Source organism: Enhydra lutris, unplaced genomic scaffold (assembly GCF_002288905.1).
Source record: "Enhydra lutris kenyoni isolate GAN:26980312 unplaced genomic scaffold, ASM228890v2 scaffoldscaffold22, whole genome shotgun sequence".
In the NCBI taxonomy this organism is placed as follows: domain Eukaryota; kingdom Metazoa; phylum Chordata; class Mammalia; order Carnivora; family Mustelidae; genus Enhydra; species Enhydra lutris.
Genome location: NW_019154106.1, coordinates 21582080 through 21600239, shown reverse-complemented (window position 1 = coordinate 21600239; position 18160 = coordinate 21582080).

Sequence of the window (18160 nt, the reverse complement as noted above, 5' to 3'; positions counted from 1 at the left end):
TATTTATTATCTAGCACTACAGAAAAAAAAAAAAAAAAAAATCCCGACCGCTACTATAAACTATGATCATGCATAGCTGATTAGAAAAAAAAATTAGAAACATAGTGGTGAATACATTCTAAATAATGAACGCCTCTGTGCCCTAAAATGATGAGTTGAGCAGAATTCAGGGCTTCTCTTTCTTGGAGCTCTGCACTGGCACATTTTCTTCTTCTGCATCACTGTGGATTACCCTATTTAAAGCCAGGATGATGAAAGAGTTGGTATATCCAAGACAGTGGCTGGTCCGTGTTTCAAATTGAGCAAATGCTTACTCTTATTATTATTTCACTTCACCTATTAAAAAACCTATTTGCCCAGTTGTCTATTCGGTTCCAAATAAGCAGTATAGATTTTCTTTTTTTTTTTTAAGATTTTATTTATTTATTTGACAGACAGAGATCACAAGTAGGCAGAGAGGCAGGCAGAGAGAGAAGAAGGGAAGCAGGCTCCCCACTGAGCAGAGAGCCCGATGCGGGGCTCGATCCCAGAACCCTGGGATCATGACCCGAGCCGAAGGCAGAGGCTTTAACCCACTGAGCCACCCAGGCGCTGCAGTATAGATTTTCTTAAAATGTTTTATAAGGAACAGCATCTGTGCACCCACTCCTAAGTTCTCTCAGCAAGAATGAAATAGGAGGTAAAATCCTTCCGGGAAAGGTGGCCGTCAGAGGAACTCAGTGACAGAGCCCAGGGCTCACTTCTGAACCTGAGAATTTAAGGGTCTTCCTTGGAGAAAAATGCTGCATGGTATTTTATCAGCACCTTTCTTGTCCAATTGCTTTTACACCACATTATCTTAACATATTAACATTGTCTTTTAGTTCATGTTCCTTAAAATGCTCCTAACGAACTGCCTTGGTTAAAAGACAGAAAAAAATGAATTTCCTGGGTTTTGGGGGGGTTTTCTTTGGTCACACAGAAGGTAGCTCCTTAAGAGGTCAGCAGATTTCCATTCCTCACCTCTACCTAAGGTTTCAAACATCAGTTGTGGAAGAAGTAAAATTTACTCATCAAAACTTGTCAGGTTTGAAAATTATTTTTTCAGAGTACATGAAACCTAAATTCTTGGGGAAAATTATGCCCTCCCATGTCAACATTTATTATCGATTTTTTGATTGAAAAAAACTTGCTCAAGAATTAATGTCTATACCTTCAGCAACATAACATCACAGCCGTAGGTTAAGAATTGCACACGAGTACTCCCCCAATAAAAACAGTCTAAAAATGCAGTATTCCTTTTCTGAGAATCAAGTCTGATACTAGCCAGAGAAAAATCACTCTTTGGAGGTATAGTAAGAGGTTGTTTTACATAGAGTAAAACAAAACAAAACAAAAAGCAAAATATCTCTTAGCTTGGGCCTTTTTATTATTCTGGATCTACTGAAATAATTATTCTCTGCTAGCATGTGGAGAGGAATGAATCTTAAATACAAGGAAAAGGAGATGACTGGGGGTAGGTTAATCAACAGAAGACTGTCCATCCAGGTTAGTCAACTGTTTTCTCAAAGGGTATTTAAAAGTACTTATTGATCGAGACCAACCACAGTGCCTAACACATAGTAGGGACTTAATAAATGTGAATTCATGGATGACTGAATGACTAGATCAGTGTCCACAAGAAGGACTGAACAGATAAAATGAAGAAACGCAACAAACTGGAGGGTGACCTAAGGTCAGCAAGTGTGAAAGGAGCCCAGGAGTTAGAAAGATACAATGCGCATAATCTTCATGTTTTCTCTATCACCAGAATCTACCTATGTGATAATATTTAATGAATTAGTATAACAATATAAAGATAGCACATTATTTTTAAAGTTTCATAAAAATGCCAGTTTGAAGAGATACATGCGTCCCTGTGTTCACTACACCATGATCCATCATAGCCAAGACACGAAAGCAGCCTAAGTGTCCATCGATGAATGCAAGAAGAATGTGTAACACACACAAGTGCACACACGCAATGGGGTACTATTCAGCCACAAGATAGAATAAGATCTCACCATTTGTGACAATATGGATAAACCTAGAGGGTATTATGCTGAGTGAAGTAAGTCAGAAGGAGAAGGATAAATACCTTATGATTTCACTTCTCAGTGGAATTAAAAAGCAAGACAAATGAGCAAACAAAATAAAACAGAAAAAGACTAATTGATAAAGAAAACAAGCCGCTGGTTACCAGAGGAGGGAGAGGTTAAGGGGCGGGAGAAATAGAGAAAGGGGATTAAGAGGTACAAACTTTTAGTGACAAAATAAGTCAGTCATAAGGGAGGTAATATATAGTATGGGAATATGGCCAATAATCTGTGATAACTTTGGTGACACGATAACTGCTTTTACGGAGATGATGGTGTCATCCACAAAATATCCAATCACTATTCTGCGCACTTGAAAAAACAAGACATTTTACATCAATGATACATCAAATAAAAATTAAAAGTAAATAGTTTCAGACGCGTACAAATTGCCCTTTGAAGACAAGTTGCAATTTCATAACAGGAGCCGAGGATGGTGTCAATGGCTCATAGCGTTGATATATCAAGATTAATGGCAAGGGATATTGCTCTCAGAGAGAACAAGAAAAATTCATGTACATACAACGTGTACATATAGACCCACATCCTCACACTCGATCTCTGTGGTAATGGCTTAACAAGAATGTTTAGAATATCCCCAAACTTGAAAGAATAGTATATGAATTGAGAATAGAAATGAGCAATAATCAAGCAAGAAATATTTACTCTGGGCCAGAAATTGGGCTAGACATCCCAGTAGGGCTTGAGGTATGGGCAAGGGCCTTACATTATTCTAAGACTTATCTTCTGCTCTCAAGGAGCTTATAATCTAATTGGGCAGAAAAAAAAAAAAAAAGATACATTTTTAGAATGAGCAACAAATTCAAATTAGGGTACACTTACACAGTACTACAGACAAGGCATAAGACTGCAAACAGTGAGATGATGTGAAGTAACACCTAACTTCCCACATGTGGGAAGTTCAAGGTCACAGAGATGTGTCAAAACGGGGATGCAAATGCAAGTCTCCTGTCACCCACAGTGGTCTGTTTTCTTCATGCTACCAGGTAAAAGAGCAGGCAAATATTGTGAAAGGTGGGACATAACTCTGTTTTCAGTTTACTATTCCCCTGCATTGAATACAGGGACCTACAGAATGTAAAGTTCTATGATTTTAATGAATGGACAGGATAGTCAAAATATGACCAAATATCTTATAAGAAAGAATGAATGACATTGTTTTAATTTACTAATCACGAAAATGGTGCCATATTCTTTCTTTCTCAGAGAGCCAATATTTAAAGCAAACTCTGCAGCAGAGAATACTGAGCTAAAGGAAAGCAGCAGCACCACTCACTGGAGAGGGAAACTTCAAGTCAAATCAAGAATTCTGCCCTTGGGACACCTGGGCAGCTCAATCAGCTGAGCTACAGACTCCTGATTTCTGCTCAGGTCATGATGTCGGGTGGTGAGATGGAGCCCCCCAACAAGGGCTCCATGCTCACTAGGGACTCTGCCTGAGAGTCTCTCTCACTGGCCCTCCCCCCCTGCCCCCCAACTCATGCACACACTCTAAAATAAGTCTTCAAAGAAATGGGTCATCCTTGTGTAAATTCATGGAATAATACATGAGGCCAAATCTCACCAAATTTCCAACTCAACTCAGACAATGTTCCCTAGCTTTACTAAGAGAAAAAAGAGGAAAAAAACAGAAAGGGAGAAAAAAATCTAGTTGTCAGAAAATAAATAGCAACTTTATATTTTTTCATCAGCATAATGGAATATGGAGGGCGTTCAACCTTTAAGTAATGTCCTGGAATCTAGATTAGGTCTGTCCTGGCACACAGAACCGTGGCAACCCTCTTACTCATATATCCCCAACGAGTTACAGTTCCAGCTGGGGACACTGCAGAAACTCCCCACTGGCTTCTGGCATCATCAGCCCTCCTGAAAAGACCATGTCATTACTGTTTCTGGAAGCAGAGATGAAGCAGGCATAGCCCTTTTTTTTTTTTTTTTTTTAAATCATTACGCTCTTCAATAGTTGATTGTTTGGGGAAGGAGGTACAATACCTGAGAAAATCAATTACTTTCCTATGGCTTAGTTTATATCACAGAGTGGCCAGGAGAAAGAGTTAAGAAAAATGATAATAAAGTCTATATTACTCTTAAATAAGTAATATTATTTCCTTGGGGACCAAGTTTGTTCAGGTTTCTTTAACTAATCCCCTCCACATCTCATGATTTCACCCCCATTATCTACAATGAAGAAGGAAATGATATCAATAGACTTAACATACGGGAAAATGATCAAATGCAATGATTATTTTAATTAGCCAAGGACAAATAACCTCTGACACAGGGTTTGGCTGATCGACACTTTACAAAGCTTATCAATATCTGCAATTCTTATAAACATAAACCTAACAAGGTATATAATCCTGATTTTCCCATTTTTATTTGGTGGGGGGGCAGTATTTGTTCAAAGGAAAAAGAAAATAGAAAAATTTGAAACTTCTATTTGTTTTAATTATTCACAAAGAATGAACTTGACAGAACAATTGAAATGGGAGGAACACAGACAAAATTAAAAATGAAATGTGATTAGGTGTCCTTTTAATATTCTATTGGTTCTCTCATGATTTATTGCTAGAGACAGAGTTGCATAAGAAAAAGCTTTATCTTGATTTTAAAATCCTCTTAATGTAATTTGAACCTCTTGCTTTAAGCCCCACATGGCAAAATGCAAATGACTGGCTTCTTTTAGTGCCAGAATCGGCCTCCCCTTCAGTGGCTTGTAGGCACAAGTCTCCTTTCTCTTGTTTTCCCTGTGCTTAATAATGATCTAATTTAGGCAAGTGCACGACCAAATGAAAAATGATTGATATGAAATATATGCAAGTTGTTTTATTGGTTCAAGGAGAATTTCACCTCTTGGGAAAGAAAGTGGATTACCATTTCTGCTCCACAGTGTAAGTACCGTACAAAGCAATATAGAAACAGTCCAGTAAACAATGCAGAGGCTAATCCACTCAGCAGTAAGTGGGCCGGGCCCAAAATTCCATTTGTTTTTGGCTTTCATTCTGCATTTCCTTCAGCACTCAAAATGGTAACATCTAGCTGCTAGCAGATAGTACTTCTGCACAGAGCAATATAAAAGAGAAGGAAAGGAAGAGACTTGCACTAAAATTGCCATAATTTAGCAGAACATATTGATAAGCCTAATAATTCCAAAGGACACTCATAACTGTTCTGCACAGGAACCCAGGAGGGGACCTGTTACTAGAAGCCACAATGCCCACAGGTTTGTTGGAATTTCGTTCGCTCTGCTAATAATTAGGAAGGGTAGCCCGATCAGGTGTAAAAAATGCAGATAATTTTTAAATGTACTCTGAGACCTTAGGAAAGTGACAGTCTCTCAAACCTCAGCTTGCTCACCAAAAAAGGGGAATCCCATTAAGATACATACCACCAATAGACGTAAAGAGCCCAACAATAATATTACCTTGAAAGACCTACTGCTACAGACAACTCTTCTTGTAGAGTCTGCCAAAAAATCTTCTGGAATATAAAGCTTTTTTTTTTTTTTTTAAACTACACCAGTTTTTTTTTTTTTTAAGTCCTGACACAGGTGCAGATTTGCAATATATTATGAATCCCAGATCTACCCTTGCTCACTGTGTGATCTTAAGACAGTTGCATAACCACCTCAGTCTATGAAAGAAGGATAATAATAGTACCCCTATAATTAGGCCTTATCAGGATAAAATAAGATAATTAATAATTAAATGCCTGGAATGCTGTAATTACTTAATAATTTTAGTTATTTTCATTAGCACGAGGAAGAGAAGCAACATAAATCATCTTCAAATATTCCCCTGCCACAAATTGTGTTTTGAACACATTTCCCCCACCCCACTTGCACCCACTACCTCATTCTAAGACTGCTTCCAGCTCCTTTCACTGTGGCAGTGCAGACAAATGTTTGGGTTTTGTACTTGTACTATGCTAATGCTGAGTACCGAGCTGCATCACAGCGGGTCAGGTTTCCTAGGTCTGTGCAGTGATTTCGTATTAGATGAGGTTAATACCATTCTCTTAAAGAGCCCCAAGCTTGCTAAGGGCCTGCCATGTGTTGGAGCCATAGTTTCAGCCTTCTTCACGACGCGCCTTGATCTTGGTCCCTCCTTGGAAGTAGATCATTCCCCAACTGAACCTTACATGAGACCCTGTCAGGGCAGACACCTTGACTGCCGCCTTCTGTGAGGCCAGGAAGCCGACCCAGCTTAGCTCTGCCTGGGTTTAGGACCTACAGAAACTGTGAGGTCACTAATGTGTTGTTTAAGCCACCAGAGCTGTAGTAATATTGTTGTGAAGCAATAGGTAATTAACAAAATACCACAGAATGCCCTTGGGATAATACCTGTATATTCACTTGAATCCATCAGGCTCTACCTTTCCACATCACTTTGTAGAGTACTCAAAGCATAGTAGTGCTTTTTTCTTTCTTTTTTTTTTTTCTGGACTAAAAATTGGTCTTTGATGCTCATAATCCCTCTATCCACATAGTTGTTTACTAGTAATAAATAATTTGGGCATACAATGCCACTTCCAATATGCACCAACAAATCACACCTGGTTAGTAATAATTCATTCAGAATCTGGGTTACTGATGGACTTGATGATATGCAAATGCAACATGGGTATCCCTAATTCCTCAGGGCCTGGTAAAGAGGACAGTAAGATTCACCTGCTCTTTGAAGAATATTAAAACGCTCATCTGACATTTGTTTTGATATAATTACAAGTGTCTAATAAAACCCATACAAAGAAAGAAAAAAAAAGGAAAGAAAGAAAAGCTCATAGCCAGGCATGCAGAAAATATCTAGCCTTACAAAAGAAATCTTTATCTCCTGTCTATTAACTATGGTCTCGGCAGGGTTAATTTTGGCCAAGGTGTGGGTCATAAATTTGTTCTCTTTTAATCCAAAGAAAACATACTTTGGGACCAAATTAGTAGGATAGGCTAATAGTACTAGGCAACTGGTAGAGGTTGAAGCCTGATGATATCTTGGAGGCAAAAGATAAAACAATATCTAAGTGATTCATCCAGAAGTACTTTCAAATTAATTGAGCCCAGAGACCACGCTGCTGATTTTCTTAAAGACCAAATTACATCGCATAAGATCCAAAGGGCTCTATGAGAAATAAGTGGATAGTGTCAGGGAAGTGGGTCTGGCTCTATTTTTTTTTTTTCTTTTAAGAAATGGGTTCATTATTCCAGGTGTTTTGGCTCTTTTCACCCTTCATCTAAATTGCATGCCCACAGCCAGAACATATCCAGGTTGAGAGATCAAGCCATAGAGAAGAGAAAGAGATGACCCTGTCTGAATTTCAAGAAAAAAAAAGAGAGAGGGAGAAGAGAACAGTTTATTAAAATGAAATCGAAAGAGAGCAAAGTGCCAATCTAATTAGTGTTGAATGACTGGATTCAAGTCCAAATGTCAACTCTGGCCAGCTGGGGAGAAGGCTACTTAGAGGAAGGGAAAATGATCAAGGGAGATGATATGGTTTGTTGTCTTGGTCTCTCTTGAGCTAGTTGTAGGAGCTAGAGACCCATCCTGATTTTCCTTTAGAAATCACTGAGAAATGAAAACCTTGGCTTTCCCGCCATTCCTTGCCATCCTGCTCTGTAACAACAGTGGCCTAAATGCCCACAGGCTCCTGAGAGGCGTCAGCATCATTCTCCATGACCTGCACGACATTCTCCATGACCTGCATGACATTTATCACCCAAATTTAAAGCCACAGCTTTGTGCCCGTCAAGGAGGAGTATGGCCCAATAATTCTGGAAGAGTTGTGATTACCCCCAGATGTAAAAAGCTTGGAATCAGACAGCACTGCATTCAAATCCTAGCTTCCCCAGCTACTAACTGGATGGCCAAATATGCAAACCTGCTTTATGTAATGATAAATAAATGGTACATGACTGGCTAGATCTCTCAAAGCCTTAGCTCTTTCGTCTCTAAAATGAAATTATTAATATTTCTCTTTGAGGAGTATTGTAAGAATCGGTGTCTTTGGGGACTATTGTAAGAACTGGGCTTGTCTGAGGCAAGGGCTAGCGTGTAGGACTTACATTAGAAAAGTCAGTGCTAACTTTCTATAATCACCTGCGAAATGTCAAGGGCAAATAATGGCCCTATTCTCAAATTGCCTTCACCCTACTTAATTACAAAAGATGCCTCTGTTCACATCCCACTGGTATCTCCTTGCCTGCTGGTGTTTTACAGATAACTAGGGTAAGTTCTTTGTATTAAAGTCGCCCTCCTTCAGGATATTCATTAGCAGCTACTGCTAGTAATATTATACTGTAAATTAATGATAAAGTAGTATTGGAAATAACTATGTCACACATAAGTGAGCAACTTGGCTGCAACTTCTAGTTAACCCTCACAGAGCAAGGGGGCGGGGGGAGAAAAGGGGGTTCCACTGTGGATAGAATGGACCCACTAAAGCAGCAGAGTCTATTCATGCAGCCTGCTTCTCAGATGTCCCTCACCCCAGAGAGGAGATTTTTGAAAGTATGAGAAACTGACATTCCTGCCAAATAAAAACACACCTTTCCAGCATAGCTTATGGAAGACAGTTTTTCTTTAGCTCACCCCTCTTTGGTCATCCAACAGGAATTCTGCATTTTCTTCCTATAAACAATCTCTCAATCACTTATTAGTTTTCTAGAGCTGCCTTCACAATAACTACAAAAGTGGTGGCTTAAAAACATCAGAAATTTATTCCTGTAGAATTCGGGAGGACAGAATTTGAAAATCAAGGTGTTGGCAAGGTTGGCTCTTTTGGAGTGATTCATTCCATGCCGCCCTCCTAACTTCCGGTAACTGCTGGAAATCTTTGGTGTTCCGTGGCTGGTAGACCTATCACTTCATCTCTGCCTCCATCACCAGATGGATTTCCCTTCTGTATGTCTCTGCATTTCAACCCTCCACCTCTCCTCCCTTTTAAATCCCATCAGTGGAGTTACATCCCATCTTAAATCCAAAAGGATTTCATTCTGAGATTCTTATTTACGTCTGCAAAGACCCTACTGCTAAATAAGGTCACACTCAAAGGTCAGGGATTAGGCATAGGACATGTCATTCTGGGGACACTGTTGAACATACCATACTCGCCTCATGTACTCACACCAGCCTCCTTAATTCATGTTCTTCACAGTCCATTCTTAGAGAGTCTAACCTAAGGATCTTTAAAAATATAAATGTGATCCTGACACCTGGGTGGCACAGTCAGTTAAGCGTCAAGCTCTTGGTTTAGGGGTCATGAGATCAAGCCCCACATCAGGCTCCACACTCATTGTGGAATCTGCTTTAGATTCTCTCTCCTTCTCTCTCTGCTCTTCCCGCCATACTCTCTCTCACGCTCTCTCTCTCTCTCTCTCTCTCGCTCTGTAAAATCAGCCAATCATATTTATATGATCCTATCACATTTCTGCTGAAATCACCTTGAAAGCTTTCCACTGAAGATCAGGATAATGCCAAAACTCCTGTTCTATAAACTAAGGTCTATGGGATCTAACCTCACTGTTTCACTCCCCACCTTCTACAACCGTCTTTCCTCCTCACTCACATTATCTCTGTTCCACAAAGACATCAAAATGTTCTATACTCTCTGTTCATGGACTTCTCTTCTCCCATATTGGCAACAGGTGGTTCTTTCTTATCATGGGCTGGTTCACACCACATACATTTTGGTTCAGATGTCACTTCCATAAAGAAACTGTCCCTGACCAAGCTACCCAAACTCACTCCTACTCCTCATAATCACTCTTTGTCCCAGAAGAGCCTTCATATCCTACAAGATGGGTCACAATCCAATATCACCTTCTCTTTTAGTTTGCATATCTGTTGTCTCTCACTAGAACGTAAGGGCCATGATAGCAGGGACTGAAAATCCAGAGTGTGAAACACTCTAGGTGCTCAAAAAAACTATTTAATGAATGAAAGAACAACATCATTGTGTCTCAAAGGAAAGAGAGGCAGACAGGAAGGAAGTAAAACTCAACTATAATATGCTTAATTATCTTTTTTCCCACTGATTCTGTGATGTAGGTTCTATTATTTTTCCTGTGTGTGATGCAGAGAGGCTAAATGACTTTCCTAAAGTCACATAAAGAATAAAATGAAGATTTCACCCAACCTAGATCCACCTAACTCCAGGACTCCAGGTCTTTCAACTAATTCTACTCCACAGAGGAAAGATAGAAAAATAAGTCTTTAGACAGCATCAAAACATACTGTAGAGGTAGCTTGGTGATAAAAAATGCCATAGCTTTTTAGTCAAGCTCTTCTGAAGTATTTCTAAAAGAAACAGTGGTCTACACTGAACTCTTGGTGAAGGTATGGGCTCCTGCAGATTTGGGGTGGGGGTAGTGTGGGGTGCATTAATACCTAACCAGTGTTTCAGCAAGCTAGCTCAAAATAACTGGGGTGGGTGTTTGCTTTTCACATGGGTAAATTTAATTAGCTTTGTGGGTGGCTAAGAACTGATACAGACCTCCTCTGGCTGCTATACAAAATTATCCAGGGCTCCATTTAGCATTTCTCAAAACATGCCTTTGATCTCCATCACACTCACAGGAAATTGGGTCTCAGGTGCCCCAGTCAGAAGAATGTTGAACCAGCATAGAGAAGGAAGTTAAATTTAAGATGAACAAAGTCTTTCCTCATGTCTATAATCTATGGTTAAAAACTATCATCTCCCAGTACATAGGATGACAATAGACTAGAAAAGCCTTTTCAAACCACATTAAGCTGCTATGGTTTGTAAATGAAACACACACACATACTTCGTCACACTTATAAAAAGGAAAAAAAAATTAATGCTGAAACAATGTTTTAAAGAATTAGAATGAAACTAGACACTTGAGAAAATAGATGTTTTCTGTAGTCCTGTTTCTGGAAAGAAGACATGCTTATTACCACTTTCCCTCCTCTCCTCCTACCTGATTTTTGAACACTTACACCACGCTTAATCAGCAATGTTAACAATGGGCAGGGCATTTGCTTCTTAAACCATTATTTAAAAATCAGAAGCATGACCTAGATTATTCAATTCCCAAGTATAGATATGACTAGATGAATAAAGGAAATAAGGGCAGAACATGGCTAGCCCTAATTCTGAGCCTCACACTTGGGTCATGCATATATGCCTCCATTCAACAAATACTTATAAGACTTTGCATGAACCAACAACTGGCCAAATACAAACAATGTACCCTGATATTTATTAAACAATGTACAGCTGATATTTATTAAAGTAACCAGATAATAAAGACACACATAAGTAAACAGAAAACACAATTCCAGATAGGAGTTGATGCTATCAAGAAAAAGTAGCAATTAAGGAGATAGAGAGTGATGGTGAGGGGCCAAAGGATATTTGGGCAGAGATGTGGAAAAGAGAGGGAGCAGAGCCCACAGACTATTGAGGGAAGGAAGGGAGGGAAATGGGAAATATAAACTCCCTAACGTGGCAGCATGTTTGGCAGGTCCGGCAATGGTGGGGAGCTGGGATGGATGCAGAGGAATAAGGGAGAGGAAGAGAAGAGAGGACAGGAGATGGAGAGACGGCCTGCCTTAGCACAGGTAAGGGTCGGATGGGCAGAAGAGGGGCCTAGAATTTCCTCTCATCTGTGAAGGAAATCCAATGGATGGTTTTGAATAGAGTGACATTTTGAAAGCACAGCTATAGCTTCTGTGTTGAAAATAAACTGAAAAGATCAAGAGTGAAAGACAAAAGATCAGAATGGTCATTGTTATGGTCCAGTGATAGTGACTTAGGCAAGGATGGGAGCAACGAAGGTAATTGTGGGAAGCAGCCAAATTAGACATGGTTTGCTAATGGACTGGATGTGGAGAGAGGGAGGGAGGGAGCAAGAAAAAAGAGAGAGAACAAGGAAGATGTCCAGATCTTTGGTCTGAATAACCGAATGAAAGACGATGCCATTTTCTTAAATGGAAGTATTTGCCACTCCATTAAAACAAAAGTAAAGAAAAAAAAATTAAGTGCATGATGCTTTCTCCCCACCATTATTGTCCCTTCACATACAGAAGCAGAACAATGGGACATATTTTCTTTTGTGTTGTTTTCTTTAAATTAATTATCCTACATTGCTCAGAATGATTTTAAGGCCACTCTCTGGGAATATAAAATATGTCAAAATGACATAAATCAGAAATAGAACAAAAATGGCCTTTGGCCCTACAGTTCCACTCTTAGGAATTTATCCCAAGGGTAGACATAATGTATTGTGTGAGGAAAACACAAGAAGTCTCACTGCTACATTGTTTGTTACAGGAAATGACACAGTCAAATTAGTCATTGTATATCATTAAAATCACTACAATCCAATTAGAAATACTAATATTACATGCGATTGATACAGGAAGTTGTCACCATATACTGTGAAGAGGAAAAATTCAGGTTACTGAAGAGCGTGGAGAACAACATTCTCCCTATAAAAACCCATCTGCTTAGGAAAACTATCTGTGAGCCTACACACCAATTCACTAAAGGTGATTATCCTGGGTTGAGAAAATGGTAGAATAACATTTTTAGAAAATGTATGTATGAATTTATAAGAAAAAAAAAAAATGTAGGGGCACCTGGGTGGCTCAGTAGGTTAAAGCCTCTGCCTTTGGCTCAGGTCATGATCCCAGGGTCCTGGGATCGAGCCCCACATCGGGCTCTGCTCAGCAGGGAGCCTGCTTCCCCTCTCTCTCTGCCTGCCTCTCTGCCTACTTGTGATTTCTCTCTCTCTCTCTCTCTCTCTGTCAAATAAAAATAAAAAATATAAAAAAAAAAAAAAAAAAAAAAAAAAAAAAAAAGGAAACGCTCCATGACAAAAAGTTATTTTTAAAGGGGAGAGGTAAAAGAAAAAAGAAAAAAAAAAGTGCATGTGAGGGAAAGCTGTTAAGGCTAAATATATGATCAACAGGATATTCTACCCACCTGGTACAGGTGGTACTATAATTCAGTAGCAGCTGACACTAAGAGACTACTTTATTACAAAATTCACAATATCCAGAAATACAAGTTAATATCATTAGGATGAAAAGCGTAAGACTGACACCCTTCCACTTCCCTGACCTGATGCCCCTAACTCCAGAGACTCTCCAGGGCCCTCTCTTCCCAACTAAACCACCCATGGGCAAGTCATCCTGGTCGCAAGTCCTTGCATCAGCCAATCTTGTTTTCATCTCAGGTTACTGGCACAGGTTCTCGTCTCAGTACCCTTCCATATACTACTCAGCTGAAGAACACTTACTTCCCTTCATCTCAGTCTAAATTTCACTTTATCACAAAATAATTACTTCGTTTCCCCAATAATAAACGACTGACCTATGATTCCTTCTTAGCACGTATCAAAATTCATAACTGTAGAGTTATTTGCAGGATAGTTTTGAAATCTTCTCCATGAGATGGTGAGGTAAGTAAAATAACGCCCCTCCCCACAAAGTGTATCTGTATCTTAACCTCTGGTACCTAAGAATATGCTCCTTTCATGGCAAAAGGGATTTCTGCAGATGTGATTTTGTGAAGGACCACGTGGTAGAAGGTGATCATGGATTATCTGGATGGACCCGATGTAATCACAATAATATGGATATGGGAAAGGGGGAAGCAGGAAATAGAAGAGAAGGGAGTGGTGTGGGGCTGCAAGCCAAGGAATGCAGGCTTCTCTAGAAGCAGGGAAATGGGTTCTCCTCTAGAGACTCCTGAAGGAACACAACCCCGCTGACATCTTGATTTTAGTCAAGTGATACATTTCAGATATGTGACCTCCAGAAATTCAAGATAAAGAACTGTGTCACTATAACCAGTTGGTGGCAGTTTGTGACAGCAACAGGATACTAACACAGATGGTACACATCTTGAGAGGCAGTGACTTTATCCATTTTGCTTATTCACAGTATCTAACAAGGGGTCTTGCACACAGCCAGGAATTTATAAATACTTGAATGAATGAATGTTTGAATGAATTATGCAGGAAACAGTTTTCCCAATTAAAAATAGAGATAAATGAGAAAGTGGGAAATGACAAAACACTTAAAAAATGCATGCTCTGTGCAATCATTAAATCACTTCCATGACTTTTCCATGCATGACTGATCTTATAGAAATTGAAAACCACCTGTAGTTTTGCACTCAATTAAAAAAAAATTGACCCCCAAATGTACACACAACTTTAAGAACCAGTATCTGGGTTCCAAAGATCCTCTAGAACTTTTCGGAAGAATGCGGTATTAGAAAATGATATATTTCCACACTGGCAGTCAAAAGAAAAGTTACAAGATTCATTACCCCCTTAACACTGCCATTTTCATCCCATGCCAGTCACCTTTGTGGCTACTTTCATTGACTTACCAGGTCAATTCACCAACAGCACAGTAGAGAAGTAAGGTCCACGGTGTAAGCCCAGATACTGATGACTGAGCCAAGCTTTGGGGGAATATCAAATGTCGACAGAAAGTGTGAGGGACAATGCAATACCTATAAATTCATTTGTGATGTTGAAGATGTTGCCAAGAGCACTGTCCTTTTTTTTTTTTTTTTTTTTTTAGAACTGGAAATTTGGCTATGATTGTCTCCCTTTGTTGATTTTTGTGCAGGTTTAGTGAGTTGAACTTTCTACCAGACTTATTTTATTTTATTTATTTTATTTTATTGCCAGATATTTTAAATGCTTCCCATGGTGCCATGGGTCTCAACATTGAGCATATACCGGAATCACCTGAAACACTTGTTAGACGGCAGATTGCCAGGCTCCATCCCCTGAGTTTGATTCTGCGGGTTTCAGCGGGGGATCTGGAAATCTCATTCCAAGACTCCAGATGATGCTGCTACTGGTCCAGGGGAATCAGTGTTCAATGGAAGCTCTTGGGGTCCCACCCAGATCTCCTTTATCAGCTGTCTGATAGCAGCTCTATTTTCCGGGGGCGGGGGGGGGGTTGTGGTTTTTTTGTTTTTGTTTTTTTTAAATCCAAAAGAATTCCATGGCTAAAGGAAGCCACCTTCTTGGGAAGTTACAGGAATACTACCCCTTTCACTCAACCCCCTACACACACACCACCTCCACACGCTTGAGTATGTGTATGCACACACCCACCCACCCCCCCCCACACACACACAGGTGATGGATACCACAGGGCAGATTCTGTGCCCTCTACCTTTTTTGTGGTGCAATTCAAGCCCCAAGACTTTCCACAGGTCTAAAGCTCAACCACACTTTTAGCTCTTTTTTCCCTGCCTCGTTCTGCTTCCTTCACTCCCCTTCCCCTGAGAGCGTGTCTTCAATAAGACGAGCTCAAGAATGCTCATCTCAGCCTTTGCTTCCACACAACCAGACCTCTGTCATTTCCCTTGTGGTCCTATGGCTGCTCGGCTCAATGTAGTAACGACAAGCTGCCTCCTTGGACACCAGATTTACAATAAACATCTTTAATGACAAACATCAAATGAGTCAAATGTCCCTTGTAGAACATGGGGACCCTTGATATAGAAACTACAACTGGCTGTAATAATTTCTTAACCCCCTCATCCATTCTGACAAAAACATGTGTACTAAAATCCTTCAAATCTGAACTCAAACATGATTTCTTCAGAGAATATTCATTTCTTTCTGACCCCTCAGCTTAATACTGATTTCTTTGTCTACGGTTGTCATAATTTCTGATGCCTCAACAGCATAGCACTTATCACAGTTTTCAGTGAATGTTTGATAATATGTTTTAATTTAGTGTCTGTCTCCCTGAGAGACTATGAGCTCCAAATAAAGAAATGACTTCACTTCGAGGCTTAGTACAGGGCTTAATGTAAAGTATAACAATTATATAATATAAAGTATAACCATATAATATGTACTATAATAATAGTGTATAATATAAACTATCTCGGTTAATGAATAAATGCCTAATGAAATGGCTAGTTTTGAAAGAGCGGCAAACTTTCAAGTTTTCGCCATCTAGTGAGTGTGGCAAAGACGTACAGCACAGACAAGTGTGAAGAAGTACAACCTCAGCTCTTAGGCGACGCAGAAGAAACATTTAACTGTCCAAGTAGTCAAAAGGGAGGGGAGAAATTGGAAGTTCTGGAATTAAGTGTCTATTAACCCAGAAGACTAATTTGCAACCCTGTCCTCATGATTCTTGTTTATGTTTCGAAGTTTAAGTCTGAAATTAATAATATCGAACTGTGACTTTATACCACAGGCTGTGCTCAACCCATTCTGTGCCTTCTGCCTGATGAAATTATGCTGCCTTCACCATTGTGTTTATGATACAGGCATGTGAATATCTTTATGGGCAAATTTTCCTTACTTTATGGTATAATGTGCAATTTTTAAATGGTTCTGCATTTGCTAGATAGTCAAAAGCTAAAATAAAAGGATGCATATTGTTGTTGTCTCTGTCCCCTTCTAGTACAGAAGTGTCACATCATTACATTGTCACAATAAATCTTGACACTTGTCTCCTATAAAAATCTATTTTGAACTTGAGCATGAGAAAGATGGAAAGGCAAGAAAGTCTAATGAATAATTGTTGGGAAGCTAACTAAGTGAAGAAAATGCAAACCAAAGGCATTAAAAGTCAATTTAGAAACAAATAGCATTTTGTCAGACTTAAGAATTACTCATTAGGGGTCGGAGGTATGGCCCCATCACCAAGGCAACATAGATAATGAGGCTTAACAAAAATAATTAACAGTTAGCTTGGTGATCTCTTTTTTTTTCCTATTGTAGTTTAAAATAATCTAACTTAACTACAAACTCTCATGCACATGTGTGTTCATAAACACACACACACTATAGGCATATTCTTCTTGGGAACAAATCAAGTCACCCCCAGTAGCGCAAAAATCCAAAGTGCCATGCTGGAGAGCATTAAGGAATTTACTGAAATGGAAGTGGACTGCCTCCTTCTCTGAGTCATCAGGTTTTAAATAGAAATGAGATAGTAAATTTCTGCCCGCATCACACTGTGTGTCTTCTCTGATTCACTACTCTCATTCATCTTGCTGTTCTCTAATTTGTAAAGATGCAGGCAACGTATAAATATTCATGGCAGCTCTGGAAATAGACTGCACAGTGCTCAGTCTTCCGTTAGAAATGGGCAGAACGTCAAATAGGGCTGGAGATGAGTCTCAAAAATGATACACTCGGCTTGTCAATGGAGGAGAAAAAAGAATGGCGTGATTATGTCAGAGAAGCATTTCACAGCTGGATCTATAAGCAGGCCTCTTGACAATGGCTTAGGATCGAGGTCCTCAAACCTGCTACACATCAGAATCACCCAGCATCTGACATGTTAAACAATTTTCTAAGTGATTCTCATATTTAGCCTGGGTCAAGAACCACTAATTCAGTTAATGGTAGCACGAATAAGCCACTCCAACAGACTTTAGTTTGTGGGAATTACAAAATACAAGAAACAGGATGAAAATGCAAGAAACAAACCCTGTAATCAATGTAATATAAATATTACAACAGAACATTTTCTAGGATACAGTAGAACACCAAAAAAGGGGACTGGGGGACTAGATCATTCTATTTCATAAAGATGGAATGAGGGTCTCAAAAATCTTCCCAGAGGACTTAGATGTTTAACAGGTGTCTGGAGAAGGGGTAGAGTGGTCATGCAAAAGGAAATTTCCAGCCAAGAAAATATCGTGTTCAAAAAGACGTGTTGACCTAAAAGAGACTGTAATGTAAGCAGACCAACCTGGTTAGAGCAAGGGACTACCCATCTCTTTCTCTTGGTAATTTTGTAAAATGCACAACTCTAGCCACTAGACTGAGATTTTAAGTACACTATGAAAAGTAGAAAAAAATCAGAGTTCTTTGGAGATACAAGGGAGATTAATATTCCATGTGGAACCATATGGTTATAAAGAAGAAAGGAAGTCGATTCAAAGGACGTCAACCTATTAAATTCACCACTGAGGTACTGGAGAATGTAGAAGGAAATCCCTGTGGTGTTTAAATACCCCCTTTAAACTTCAGAACTGCGCTTATGCTTTAAAGTCTCTTGTGG